Consider the following 13,953-nt stretch of genomic DNA (forward strand, 5'->3'; position numbering starts at 1 on the left):
CTGTTGGGCTCTCTTGTCAGGGAAATGAGTTCACCACTGACTGGTGTCCCCTTACCCAAATTCCTCCTCACACAAGAGCCCCCCAGGTGCCCCCCTCCCCCCGCTGCTCAATGCTCATTCTCCCCCCATGCCCCATTCACACAGTGACACCAACACAACACACCCACAGCCCCCAGGAGGCCTGAGTGCAGCTGGTGTCTCTGCTGTGATGGCACAGACCTGGGTTCAGACGTGGTTCCTGTGCGTGCCCAGAGCTGTGACCCTGGACAGACCCTGTGCCTCTCAGGGCCTCCCCAGGCTCCCCATGTGCACATCGGTGTAGTCTGGCTTCTACTTCTAGTTACACCTTTGGGGGTAGGACCTCTACATATGTTCCATACCTGCCTTCACCTGGAAGCTGGTGCATACTTGGCAGTGCAAGGATGAGCCAGGAGCTGGGTTTGGCATGGAACACAGCTCAAAGGGGCATGGGTCTGCTCTGGGGTCCAGGCAAAGCCACCCCCCTCCTGCTTGTGTCCCAGCCCCCGTGGGAAGGTAGTAATGAACTGATTCTGACCTTGTCCTCTCACAACACAGACTTCCAGAAGCTCTCATTAGGGTTAGACTCAGGTCCCAGGGCCTCGTCTGTGCCAGTGTGATGGGCAGTCCCCACAGTGGTCCCTGGCACCCCTGAATCCTGGTCACACATCCCAGTGGAATCCCCTCCCCTCCAGGTTGGATGGCCTGTGTGACTGCGTTCTCAGGAATGGAATGGCACAAAATGCTGGGATGTCATTGCCAAGCTGGTGGAGGAAAGTCTATGACTTCTCCTGGTTCCCTCTGTCCTGTGTTCATTCTCTGTCTCCTTCTCTGTCTCTGTGTCTGTGTCTCTCACAGGAGCAGGATCTGTGGGTTCCGTGGTCGATGTCAGAATCCTCAGAAGCCTCCCTTTTCCCTGTTGCTCTCTCCGTTCCTGGTGCTCCATTCCTTCCTAATGTCTCCTCACCCTGACCAGAGCAGTGATTCTGGATACTCTTCCAAATGGGGACCCTGAAGTTGCAACAAGGATGGCCCTTACCTTGGTCTCCAGACTGGTGGCCGAGTGCTCTGCCACGTTCTGTGTACCCAGGTCCTCAGGCCCCCAAGCCCCAAGTCTGTCCTCTGCTGAGAAGGACCTTGAGGGAATAGAAAGCATTTTCCCAGGACTAACAGCACAGTGGGTCAGGGATGGAGATCCAAGGCCAACAGTCTCTTCTACAAGCATGTGGGACCTTTGGGAACTGCATGTCTGCAGCCCAGGTAACAGAAGAATAAGCAGAATTCTTTTGGCCTATAGACACTCTGGGCTTGGGGGAGGGTATCTCTTCCTACTCCAAGTTCCCAGGGTGGTGGTGGACACAGAAACCCAGACTCTGTCTTCTCCCAGTTCCCTGGCAAACCCCTGGGCCCCTTGGGGACCACTGACCATCAACCTGTCCTGTCTCCCCTCCCCCTGCTCTGAATCTGGGTCCTTGCCAGGAGGCCTGATGCCCTGCCCCATGGCCCAGCTGTCTCCAACCTCTTTCTTCTTTCCCCCTTTTCCTCAACCTCGCTCCCTTGGTGTCCTCCCCTTCTGACCCCCAGCTGGGCAGTCAGAGTGGTGTGTGTGGGCGGGTGGGTGTGCAAGTGTGCATGCCTCTATGTGCATCGGAATGCCAAGGTCATGTCCCCACATGGGACGCGGTGGGTAGCTATCCCCGAGGATTTAAGGGGCTCTCACCCCACAGCAAACCTCATGGGAGGGTTGGGGCAGGCCTAGGACTGGAGAGCAGCCCTGCCCCTGGGCTCTGCACCCCTATTTGTCTTGGGCCATTCCCGGCCTCTCTTAACCCAGGTTCCCAACTGTCCCAGAGGTTTGGACATGGAAACGCTTGAACGTGGCTGCTTCTCTAGCGGTAGTTGGGGGACAGGTGCACCAGGCACACAGGCCTCCCGACCGAGAAGGCCAGCCAGGTGTGTCATGTCCATTTGTGCAAAGGTGACCTGCACTGAGCATCTGTACAGTGACCCAGCCCTGCGGCGGATGTACACGGGACCCATGGCTCTGCACCTGATGGGTCCCCCATGTTCCCTCACCACTGCCAACTGCTCTGTGGCCCCAAAGTCCACTGGGCCCCACAACCACGGCCACCCTGTGCGGCAGGCCTTAGCGTGCAAAGCCAGGTGGTTAGGATATCTGTAGACGCAAAGGTAATTCAATATCCCCCACCGAGCTGGAATGCATTCCAGTCTGCTGGAATGCAAACTCCCTCTCAAGGTCCAGGTAACTGCTGGACTGGGCCAGAGGACCTGGAGGCACCAGTGGAGGCTGACTCAGGACAGGGAGAAAATCAGTCTGCCCCTTCCCCTTCTCCTCTCCTCCTTTTGCCTTGTCTTCCTGGCAGGACCTGGGATGGACGTCCAACCTGTCCCTGGATGCAGCCCTGGCTGGAGTCAGAGTGGTCGGAGGGAGGTTGGCGTGGAGGGGCCCACCAGCAGGATTCCCATGTGCGGGGACCATTACTATAATGAGGGACCCCGTAGGCATTCAGGGATTTCAGCCATTTGTAGACATGAGTCGTGGCCCCAGGACTCGGCCCCTGCCCCATCCTTCACCCTCTACAAGGACCTGCATCCTCCACAGCGCAGTCCTTGCCCACAGCCAGTCCTCCCTCTGGCCCCAGGAAATCCATCTGCTCCAGGGGCTGCGAAAACTTTACAAGCTGGAGCTGCGCCAGCCAAATGGGGCCTGGTTCCTGGTCCTGTAGCCCCACATTGAGGAGAGGTGAGACCAGGCAGGAGCGGGAGAGGGCAGAGTGGACTCTCCCTAGGATCCATGGCTTCCTGGTCATCACAGACCCTGCTGTGTGCTGGCCCCTAGGGCACCCAGACTTTGCTCCTGAGCAGGCTCTGTGAGAGAGACTAGAATATGGCTCCTGCTAGCTCACATTGTGTCACTCTGTCCTGTATCTACAGCCTGTCCCACCAGCTGGATTCCCCTACTAATCGGCCAGCTCACCTTCAGGGTCAAGAACAGGCCATCATGAAGCTCAGGGGCAGGTGCGTGGCTGGGCAGGCAGGGGAGGGCTCGCTCTGTGCTCAGGGAGTCTCTGGCTGGGCTACTAGGGGCTCTGGAGGGCTGGCCTTCAGGTTTCACTGCTGACCAGATCTGGGTTAGGCTGAGGGTTAGGTTTAGGGTGAGGGTGAGGGTGAGGGGTTAGGGTTAGGTGAGGTTTAGGGTGAGGTTTAGGGTTAGGGTTAGGGTTTAGGGATAGGGTTTAGGGTTAGGTTTAGGTTGAGGGTGAGGGTTAGGGTTAGAGTTAGGGTTTAGGGTTAGGGTTTAGGGTTAGGGTTAGGGTTATGGTTAGGTTTAGGGTTAGGGTTATGTGATGATGGCTCCTGATACTCCAGTAAAGATATATAAGACCTACTCGATATTCAGTTGAAGGGCATGTGACCTCCTAAAAGTTATGTGAGCTGAGAAAGTGTGACAATCAGGTAGAATTTCAGTAGGAGAATAAAGCTCATTTAGCAATCTGAAAACTCATAACACTCAGGAAGAGGCTATGAGGTGTCCTAACACGCAGGCAGAGAAGGGACAACCTCTTAATGCTCAGATTGTCTGGTGGAGAACTTACAGTCAGCGAGGAGGGAATACTGCCATTCATGCAGGTGGAGGTGTGACATCCTCACACTCCTACAGGAATGTGAAACTTCTTAATATGCAGTTATGTGAGGTGAGCATTTGTCATCCTTGAGTCGGTGAGATGCCATCTCCTGATAATCAGAATAAATGAAACCTGAGGATATTAAGGTGATTGTGGTGAGAATTCCTGACCCTCAGGTATAGGAGACACATCTTCTGCATGTAGGTCCCAGAGAGGAGACCTGGAGACACTCAAGTTGGAAACATCAGACCCTGTGATACTCAGCAGTGAATAGAAAGGTGGGCTTTGTAGTCGAAATTAGAGAAATTCATAGTGGCTCTTTGAAAAGTGTGCTCACAATATGTACTTGGAAGAGGGAAAGACAATTTGCCCTACACAATGTTAAGGATCGATTAATCTGGTGAGCCCGATACCCTGTGACAATTGACATGCTGCATCATCTTGACAGAGAGGGACAGAACTGCCCCTCAACCTAGGATTTGGAACAGGAACTGTGGTTGCAACTTGCATGAGGGGCAGACCCTGACACTGCACAAAACTGGATCCTCAGATGATACGTAACCTAAGAAGTGTAAATAGGAATGAAGATCGTGGCGTTGGGACAGAGGGAAGGAGCTGCACATGAGCCCCCATCACCCTAAGGGTGCAGAGGAGCCTGTACAGAAAGCTGGCATCTTGTTTCAGTCTGAACCGGTTAAGCTAAAGGGCTCCAGCCTGGCCGGACTATTGGGGGGTGTGGGGCGATGTAGCAATCCTGATTGGTCAGGAGGCCACAGAGCTTTGTGAGGGCACTGGGATTCCAGGGCAGGCTGAGCAGGGGCATGATAGAGATGCTGCCAACTGCCATTCTCTTGGCCTTGGCAGTGGCTGTGGTTGCCAAAGATAATGACACGTGTCAATAAGTGTCAGGGACAGGTCCGGGGGTTGGAAAGAGTGTCTTCTGAATAGCAAGCCCCACCCAGACTTCCTCTGTCTAGGGCTAGGAAGGAGGCCAAGCTTGGGCCTTAGCAGTCCCCTGGGTCTCACGGGTGTGACCCACATCCCCAACTCAGACCATACTTGCTCCCAGCTTCATCAGCCGAGAGACCGAAGGGCTGACCCCTGGGCTCATATGCCTCCCGTAGCAATGACGCTATGTTCCTTCCCTCACCTAGAGGCTGACCTCACTGCCTCTTGCACATGAAGTCCCAATTTTTAGAAACCCCTTTCTTCCCACAGATACTGAGGTGCACCAACTGTGGCTGACCCCAAAGAACCCAGGTTATTGTCATGGCTTCTTCTAGGGTCCTGCCTCCACCTTAGACTCTGACAACCCCAAGGTACCACCAAATTCTTGTGGTCTCTCCCCAGTTCCCAGAACTTCCACCCCTGGACCCCCGCTGCTCCCCACACCTGAGATCACTGGACCTGCCTTGGCTACTCTCCCTCCTCCTGCTACAATCCAACCCCACACTGCAGCCCCAAGACGCCTGTGGCTGTTTTCTGAGTCTCCCAGCCAAAAATGGCTCTAAGGACGTCAAGCCATTACAACTCTCTCTCTCCACCTCTAGCCTCCCCCTCTTCCTCAGGATCTCCCATATTTCTAGGGCCCTATCATCGGTCCTGCTTCCTATGGAGCCTTCTTTCCTTGCCTTGGGGCTACACCCACAAGACCCCAGAAATCATATTCCTCAAAACCAGTTCCTGAAGCCTGCAGCTTCCTGCTTCCCTACCGCCCTGACAGCGCCTCTCTTCAGCAGCTTCCCCTCGGACCCTCCACACTCCCGGTTGCCCCACTTTGCTCAGCCCCCTAGCCCTGATTCCCCCATCGTGTAGGTGCGAGGACAGGCTGTGCCTCTTCTTGGTTTGAACTGTGCCCCTGGTCTCTCCCCATTGTCCCCTGTGGGTTACAGTTCAGGCAGAAACCACCGGGAAGGGGCTGTATCGACGGAGGGCAGGATGCAACAATCGGGGTCTGTCCCTGGATGGTCAGCCTCCAGGTATTCATGTCCCATAATAAGCGAAGGTACCATGTGTGCGGAGGCACCTTGGTGAAATCCCATTGGCTGCTTACTGATGCCCACTGCTTCGTCTCCAAAAAGTACGTGTTCGAGCGTGTGGAGAGAGGTCTTCAGAAAGGCTCTTCCCAGAAAGGGACATTCTTCAGGGCTCTCTGTGCGCAGTATCCCCGGGGCTCTGGGCCTTGTGGCAACCAGATTGTGAGTGGGTGGGCCCAGGCCCTTGCTGAGGGAGGAATCTGAGGATCACGGTCACCAGAGGTTTCTGTCGAGCCCGTCATTTCTGAGGATGACCAGGCTTGCCTCTGTGCCCTCAGAAAATTACATGACTGGTGACTGATTTTTGGATCAAGGTAAATTTTGTATGGGAACGATAAGCCAGCAAAGCCGCCTCAACAGGAGAGATATGTCGAGAAATTCATCACTCATGAGAAATAAATCCTGATTAGAGCAGAATGACATCACTCTCATGAAGATCACCCCTCCCTTTCCCTGTGGACAATTCATTGGAAAGGGCTGCCTCCCCCAATTTAGGGCCTGCCCACCTGGAGTTCCCCAGGCCTGCTGGGTGGATGGCTGGGGATTCATGAAAGAGAAAGGTGAGTATGGGAGGGGCTCTCACAGGGGTAGGGGCACTGCTTGTCATTCCCTCAGTGGTCTCTGAAGTGCAGGGGCCATATGTGGTGCCTAGTAGCAATGTCCACCAGAATGCGGGACACTGTCCCCTTTTAGAGCGGGAGAAACTGGCTTCCGAGTCCCCTGTCCACAACCTCACCACTGAGGGCTCGTGTGGTCGCCGGGTGGAAGGTTGCATGCAGGCCCAGGAGAACCTGGGCATTTTTCGAATGGGGTATGGGCTGTGGCTCTATCTGGGGACTGGAACCCCAGTTGCTACCTTCTGGAAATGGAGGATTGTCCCCTGAAACGGCACTTGGAGAAGAGCTCGAGATGGGGTTTTGTGGTTGCGGGCCAACTCCTCTCTTCTCTGGACATCCATTTCCCCATCTGTGAGAGCAAGGGCTATGTCACGTGGTCTGTGAGCTCTGAGAATCCAGAGCCCAGCCCTCCACGCCTCAGGTAACCTCTGCTCCCCACTGTCGCTGATCACAATGCAAGAATCCCCCCTCCCCATCCGAGTGACTTCGTTTTCTCTGGAGAGAGGGGACAGGGTTCTTGGCAGGCCAGCAGTGGGCAGCATGGGTTTGACGAGTAGGTTAGGCCTTTCAGCTTTCCACAGGTGATGACTTGGACTTTTTACCCAGTCACATTGGGAATGAGAAGAGAGACAGAAAGCTCTTCTGGCCCTTGATAATGGAAAATTGATGGCTCCTAATTAAAGGCACTTCAGTCATTTGGGGTTCAAAACTCAGAATTTTCTGGTGGCAAAACCTGGTAGTTTCAGTATGATTCCAGTAACTCTTCTTCCCTCTCCAAGGCTGCCCCCCTTCTCTGATTGGGTTGCTTCTCCTCCCGGGCACCCCTATTTTCACTGGCCTCTGCTGGCCCTTCCCTCCCTGACCTGGGTTATCAACCTATGTCTGGCAATTGATGTCCATAGCTCAGCTGAGGCCTCTAGAGCATTCTTCTTGTCCCAACCCCTCGGCCTACCCTGCTCTGCCCACCCACCCAAACATGTGCGCAGTGTCCCAGGGTTCTTGGAGTCCCTGGGGGGGCTGATCACAGGGTTCGCATCTACACTCCCACCCCTACCACCACCTTTGCTGCCCTGTCTCTCAAAAGGAATATAGGGTCCAGCTACACCCTGAACATCACACAAGGCCTCTTTATTTCTAGAATCCTCCTCAACTAGTGGGATTTCTACCATCTTCTGGTGAATCCACCCCCCCCGGTAAGGCCAAGTCTTAAATAAATCCCCAGGCTCCAAATTTCTGTGACATTCTTGCAGACCTTCCTTTTCCTATCTCCTCCTTGAGCCCATATGCTTCTGGGGTAGTCCTCATTTTCTATTGACTTTCAAGTTCTTGTGGACTTTTTAGCATTTAAAGCCAAGGTGTTGGGATTGAGAAAACTCTGTTCTCTTCCAGGTCATCTGGCACTTCCATAGATCTAAAGGTCACCATAAGCGACCAGGCTTGTTGTGGTGGTCATTTTCATGTCACCCCTGTCTTGGGGACAGTGCAAGTACAAAACTAACCCTGCTTGGGTGGTATGCAAAGTTGACCTGAAGGGCCTGGAGATGCAGTCCAAGCCACACAAACACACCGTCTGGAAGCTTTGTGTCTAACTCCATCCACTTTGGCCAACTGGTTATGGCTTCCCACTTGTCCTTCACTGCCATGTTCCAAGTGTGATCCGCGACCTCTCCACCCGGATGCAGGTGATTTCAGACACACCCACCAGGCTGTGGCTGGGCTGTGGGTGTAGCTGTGGTGAGGGAAGGCCACCTGATAGAGAGGGGATAGCTGCTCCTAAAGCCAGGTGTGGGGTGGCTGATGGAATCATAGCCTGGGCTGGGCCTTTCTTAACACAAAGTTCATGATGGAGCCTGTGGGGCTGTACAGGATGTTCTGACCTGCCTTCCGGTTATTCCAACCACCCATGCCCCTGACAGTTCTGTGTGTGTGGAGGGCATCCTGCAGCTCCTCCTTCTCTGTAAATTCAAAACGGATGGGAGGCAAGCACGGAGGGACACATCTGCCCAGCTCCAGCAGATCTGTCCAGAACTGAGCTGAGGGGTTTAACGGGGAATAAAAAGCAATGAGGGGGACTTAGAGCCGTACTGTTTGGAAATGAAATGTGTGTCCTGGATTTGAGTGTAGAGAGGAAATCCTTGATCTGAATCTAAGCCAAACATCCCTACCAGCATTTTTGGGCAAGTGGTGCTCCAAGCTGTTGATTGGAGGCATGGTGAGTCACAGCGCTGAACACAGGGGGTCACAGTGTGGTGTAACTGAGGTGACACATCTTGGCTGTAGCTGTGAATAATCATCTGGCATCATCACACATTCCTGCTGCCACATCTGCTCATCCTCCATGCACTGCCCCTCCTCTACACCTGCATATGCCTCCAACACCCCACATCCTTCACAAGTGTCTGAGGAGACACAAGGGGCATTGACTTTCATGGATTTTATGATGCAGTAGTGTATTTTAGGATGATGGTGGTTCCGTGGAGGGAGGAGGCAGGGCTTTCCCAAAACATGTCTTCTGTGATTGCTGAATACTGAGCCGCCAGGCGGTAGCCTAAAGGAACGCACCTACACTGCAGGAGGCCCGTGTGAACCTCATCGACCTCTAATTTGTAACTCCACCCAGTGGTACAATGGGTGCATTTGTTCAACCAAATCTGTGCAGCGTACCGTGAAGGCAAGATCGACACCTGTAGGTAACTTCCCTTCGGGCTCACCTTTCCCTGTCAACACCTCTTTTGTGAATCCCTGAACTCCACTCCCTCCAAGGCCCTGCTTCAGTGACCCTTTCCCTGGTCCAATCATGTAGCAGTGAGGATGGGAGGTGAAACCTTGGGCCCCTACAAAGAACCAGTCACCACACAGAGAGCTTTATCCCACCGTGACACAGAGATCATACCACCTGAACACCAACCTGGAAGAGAATGCTTACCTCTCCTCACCACAATACAAAACCTTCCAATCCACTTTTACACACATGCCGATGCATGCATAAAGCCTCATACATCGACACATGGGTCGCTTATCTTCCGTTCTCACTGCAAGGAGATCCGTGACAATCCATCCCCTTCTCACATCCACCTGAAGCTGTTGATACCAACTCAAAGTTTACCACCACCACTTGTATTCATGGCAGCAAGAAGCCATCTGACTGAACAAACTGCCCTTCCAGACCCTATGGCCCTTCTGGGCAGGGGAACAGTGGCTCAGACAGAGAGTGACTTCTGTGTCCTTCTGGGCAGGGGGACAGCGACGGGCCTCCCATGTGCAGAGACGACGTGGAAAATACCTAAGTGGTCGTGGGAGTCAGAAGCTGGCGGGAAGCCTGTGCCCGAAATAAGCGCCCCGGATTCACTACGGCGACCTGGCCCTATCTGAACTGGATTGCTTCCAAGATCGGATCTAATGCCTTGCAAATGGCTCAAACGCCCACCCCTCCCCATCCGACTTCTCAAGCAATCCCGCCTAGACAACCCTCTGCCCGCCCTTCTGCTCGCCCTCCTTGGGACTTCCAACGCCCTCCTCGACCTCCTCCCAGTCCCACTGCATCTCGACCTCGACGTCGACCCAAACCCCCTGTGCCAACCCCAGCCCCACCCCCAAACGCACCTGCTCCCCCACCTATCATTAAATCTCCCCAAGTACTTTATGTTGCCAAGCGACTACAGCAACTCACAGAGATCTTGAATGGGAAGACCTTTTCTAATGAAAATGGGTATTACGAAATGGAGATGACAGATCTCCCAGAGCAGACCGCCGCCTCCTGATCTAACCCTAATCCAAACAGACCCAGTGAGCCCTTTACTCCGAAGAAAACAAAGATGAAATAAATAAATATAAACAAAAATATAGATATATAAAATATATGTATATCTATCTATCTATCTATCTATCTATCTATCTATCTATCTATCTATCCATCTATCTAATCTATGAAGGGATGATTTCTGGACTACTTCCTACCAGCCCTCACCGACTCAATCTAAACCCTCCCCCAGCAAATCTGTCTTCCCTCTGTCACCCTCCAACAGGGTGGAATTCCTTGTGTGTCAGGGGTCATTGTGGTTTCCTAAATCTTGATTTTTGAAGTTGGAACAAGGCGATCTCGGGTGACAGGCCAGGTATGGTCTGGATCTCACACTCAGAGTCTCTGCTTATTAAATCAGAGCAGGTGGGCCCTGGAGCACTTCTGTGAGGTGAGCTGACACAGAAGGAGGGTGTGGTTCTGAGTCTATTGGAAGAATGACCACAGTCTGAAGTTTTGTAGCATGGCAATCTGATGCTCAGTCCACATGCCCAACCCCAGGCAGGAGTCTGCCCTCAACCAGAATTTCTTATGTCCATCTGTGAATTCCTGAGAAAGTGATCTCGATGTCCTCAGGTCCAATGCCCACTCAGGTCAGGGCCCAGATCAAGCCTAAATGCTGGATTAGCCACTTCAGAATTAAAGATGTCAGGCTCAAGAATGAAAATTCCAGGCTCCTGGCTGGGCAGTTGCTGCAACAAGCAACAGTCTCATACCTGTTCACCTATTCACTGTGTGCACATGTTTCAAGTGCAAGATGGTCCTATGTTCTGGTTGCAAAGACAGATGGCCTAGGGTACAGGAGCATGAGGGAGGAACTTTGGGTGAGGAAGACCAAGGACCCTGTCTTTTCCTGCTGGGGCTGCAACAGGGACTGATGAAGCAGGCATGAGTATTTTCAGGATTCGTCAGTCTGTCTGGGTTCAAACAAACCCCCTGCTTTACACCTCATCAGCTATGTGGACTTGGGATATGGCCAGAGGGATGTGTGACAATGAAATTAGGAAAGATGTGAAGCATTCAGAGAAGAGCGTGACACACCATACATGCTTATAAATGTGGGCTCTAGAGCCAACTGGTGATGGGATGATGCGTAACCTTACACTTATGCAGGGGCACTCGGGTGTCTATCGTCTGTGCACTTATGAGCCCTGGAATGCCTAGGGACCTAAGAGGACTTGCAAATTGATCTGGGTGGCCCATGGCTCTGTAGTGTATTAACATTTGATAAAATAAAAGAACCAAATTTTATCAGCCTTCACTGAGACCCAACATTACTAAGATTAGAGTTGTCATGTCCATGATTCCTTTCGTTGACTTTGGTCTGTCTTTTCTAAAGTCAGTTTCTTAATCTCCCTACTGGGTATGTAAGCTTTGTACCCTGGTGTCAGACACCAGGTACCTTCTAAACACTGAACAAAACTCAATGTCAGTCACAGTGTGAGACAAACCCCAAGCCATAGGCCACATGGTCTAAAGAGCAGAAATAGCCATGGCAGCAACTCAGGACCTGCTCTTACCCTTCCTGGGCAGTCCTGAACCCGGAGCTTGCAGGTGGGAATGGTGTGGCAAGATGTGCTCAGGCTAGGGAGTAGGGTTGGGTGTGGAGGATTTGGGACAAATTTGGAGGAGCTACAGTACCATTGGTTTCTTTCCACTTACAGATCATTCCTCCTCCTCAGAGCTTCACAGGATTCAGAACGAATTCTCCTGGCACTCTCTCCTTTCACATGCTCAAATCCTTGTCCTTAGTTTTTCCCTTCTCTCTCATTGGGCCTGTCATCTGTAGCTGACACTTGGTTCTCCTTCCTGGGGAGACAGGGCTTATGCTCAGGGAACACTGATGGGAGGCCATGGATTGGGTAGAGCCTGTAGAATCCGATTGATGGTTTATTGTGTATCTTCTGAAACTTTCCATGCCCACGAATAGATTTACATATAACACTCTTCTTATTTAGTCACTGTTCATAACTCTGACTTCCTGTTTCATTTATCAAATTAGAGTTATTTTCGTATTAGCACACAGGCACTCACCTTCTCAAAATTACGTTTGCGGTAGCGGTATTTATGAGATATAGTGCCACATTTCCTTCCTGGGTGGGATTATCTACCCCCTGCTTTAGCTTTTCCTCAATGTACTCATTTCACCACATATAAGCCAATACTTGTTTATATCAAATTCACTGATTTTTGCAAAACGAATAGATGTTCCAATTGTCATTTTTTTTAAATTATGAATGAAGTTTTTGACAAGTGAACTGAGACTCTCTGATCTTCCTTTATATCCATGTGGATACTCTAACCCTGAAAATGGCTTATAGGTCCCAGAGCAGATACTGCTGCACACAGAAACATGAAGAAGAGGAGAAAACTGGACAGGCTGTACAATGAGCCAGTATCAAAGGTCCTCTAGCAACTGAGGGATATGGTCACTCTTTCTCTGGGGGATGGTTTAGGCAAATGATAATTATTTTTCTAAAAGGCAGAAAACATAATACCTTTTATTCCTAGGAACAGTAACAAGATGATTTGACGGTGGCTAAATCTGTGCACATGGTAAAACCTGACTCCTGAGCATTCGGGAATAACAGACCTAAGATGTGTGTAGGCACAAGTGCTAACTGCGTATTTGATCCATATGAGAAATTTTTTTACGATTTATTTATTTATTTATTTGAGAGAGAGAGATAGCATGAGAGAGACCATGAGCAGAGAGAAAATGCAGAGGCAGAGGGAGAAGCAGGCTCCCCACTGAGCAGGAAGCCCGATGTGGGACTTGATCCCTGGACCCTAAGATCATGACCTGAGCCGAAGGCAGACATTTAAACGACTGAGTCACTCAGGCACACCCAATATAAGAAATCTTATATTTACACAGAAAAAACTGATCCCAATGAATATAATTTTAGTACACTTTAAATGGAAGTGGAAAAAATTGAGGTAGTTCTTCTTTAATGTGTAGAAAACTCATCAAAAAACAGAAATTAGCCTGATGGAGTTTTCTGCTGAAACTATATTCCTTGTAAAGAATCGTCAGTGACCTGCTTCTGGCCACTATAGTTGGGCCTGTGTACTTCTCTTGGGTAGGTATTCAGATAGTGGAATGGCTGGGTTATACGGCAGGTGTAAGTTTTGACCTATGAATGCACCCAGGAAACCAGCACCACAATCAACAGAGTGAACCTGTCCATCACTCCAAAGGCTTCCTTGGGGTACTCTGTAATCCCTCCAGCCTCTTCCCTTCCCGGCCCTAGCAACTTCTGCTCTGTTTCTCTCACTGTGTATCTGTTTGCATTTAAAAAAAAATAATAAATGCAATCATACAGCAAGTGCTCTTTTTTTTTTTTTTTGGTCTAGCTTCTTTCACTCAGCATAATCATTTTGAGGTTTATCCATGTGGCAGTGTGTTCCAGTCCTTGTGGACTGGATAGTCCTTGTGTCTCGTCATTGTTGCCACCCAGCGCTCCACTATGTGACTGCCCCACAATTTGTTCTCTAACCAGGTCATGGACTTTACAGTTTTAGGTCATTAGAAATAAAGCAGCTATGAGCATTTGTACACAAGTCTTTGTGTGGGCATATGCTTTCATGTTTCCTGGCTAAGTACCTACCCGCAGGATCATATGGTACATGTATGGGGAGTACTTTTAAAACCTGCCAAAACGTGTCTTCAAGGAAGTTTCAACACTCTACATCCCCGTCAGCAGTATCTGAGAGTTCCAGTTCCTCCAGCTCCTTGCCAACACTTGGTGTGCTTCGTCTTTTTGATTTAATTTAATATTTAAAAACAATTTAAAAGATTTTATTTATTTATTTGAGTGAGAGAGAGCAAAAGG

At 51.0% G+C, this 13,953-nt stretch overlaps 1 pseudogene; it reads left to right on the top strand.

Annotated features, from left to right (window-relative positions):
• Positions 1–4,486: 4,486 nt before the first annotated feature.
• On the top strand, positions 4,487–10,079 carry LOC112809795 (acrosin-like; annotated as a pseudogene).
• The last annotated feature ends 3,874 nt before the right edge of the window (positions 10,080–13,953 follow it).

This window comes from Callorhinus ursinus, unplaced genomic scaffold (genome assembly GCF_003265705.2).
Source record: "Callorhinus ursinus isolate GAN/ISIS: 27379988/994484 unplaced genomic scaffold, GSC_fseal_2.0 scaffold680, whole genome shotgun sequence".
Taxonomy (NCBI): Eukaryota; Metazoa; Chordata; class Mammalia; order Carnivora; family Otariidae; genus Callorhinus; species Callorhinus ursinus.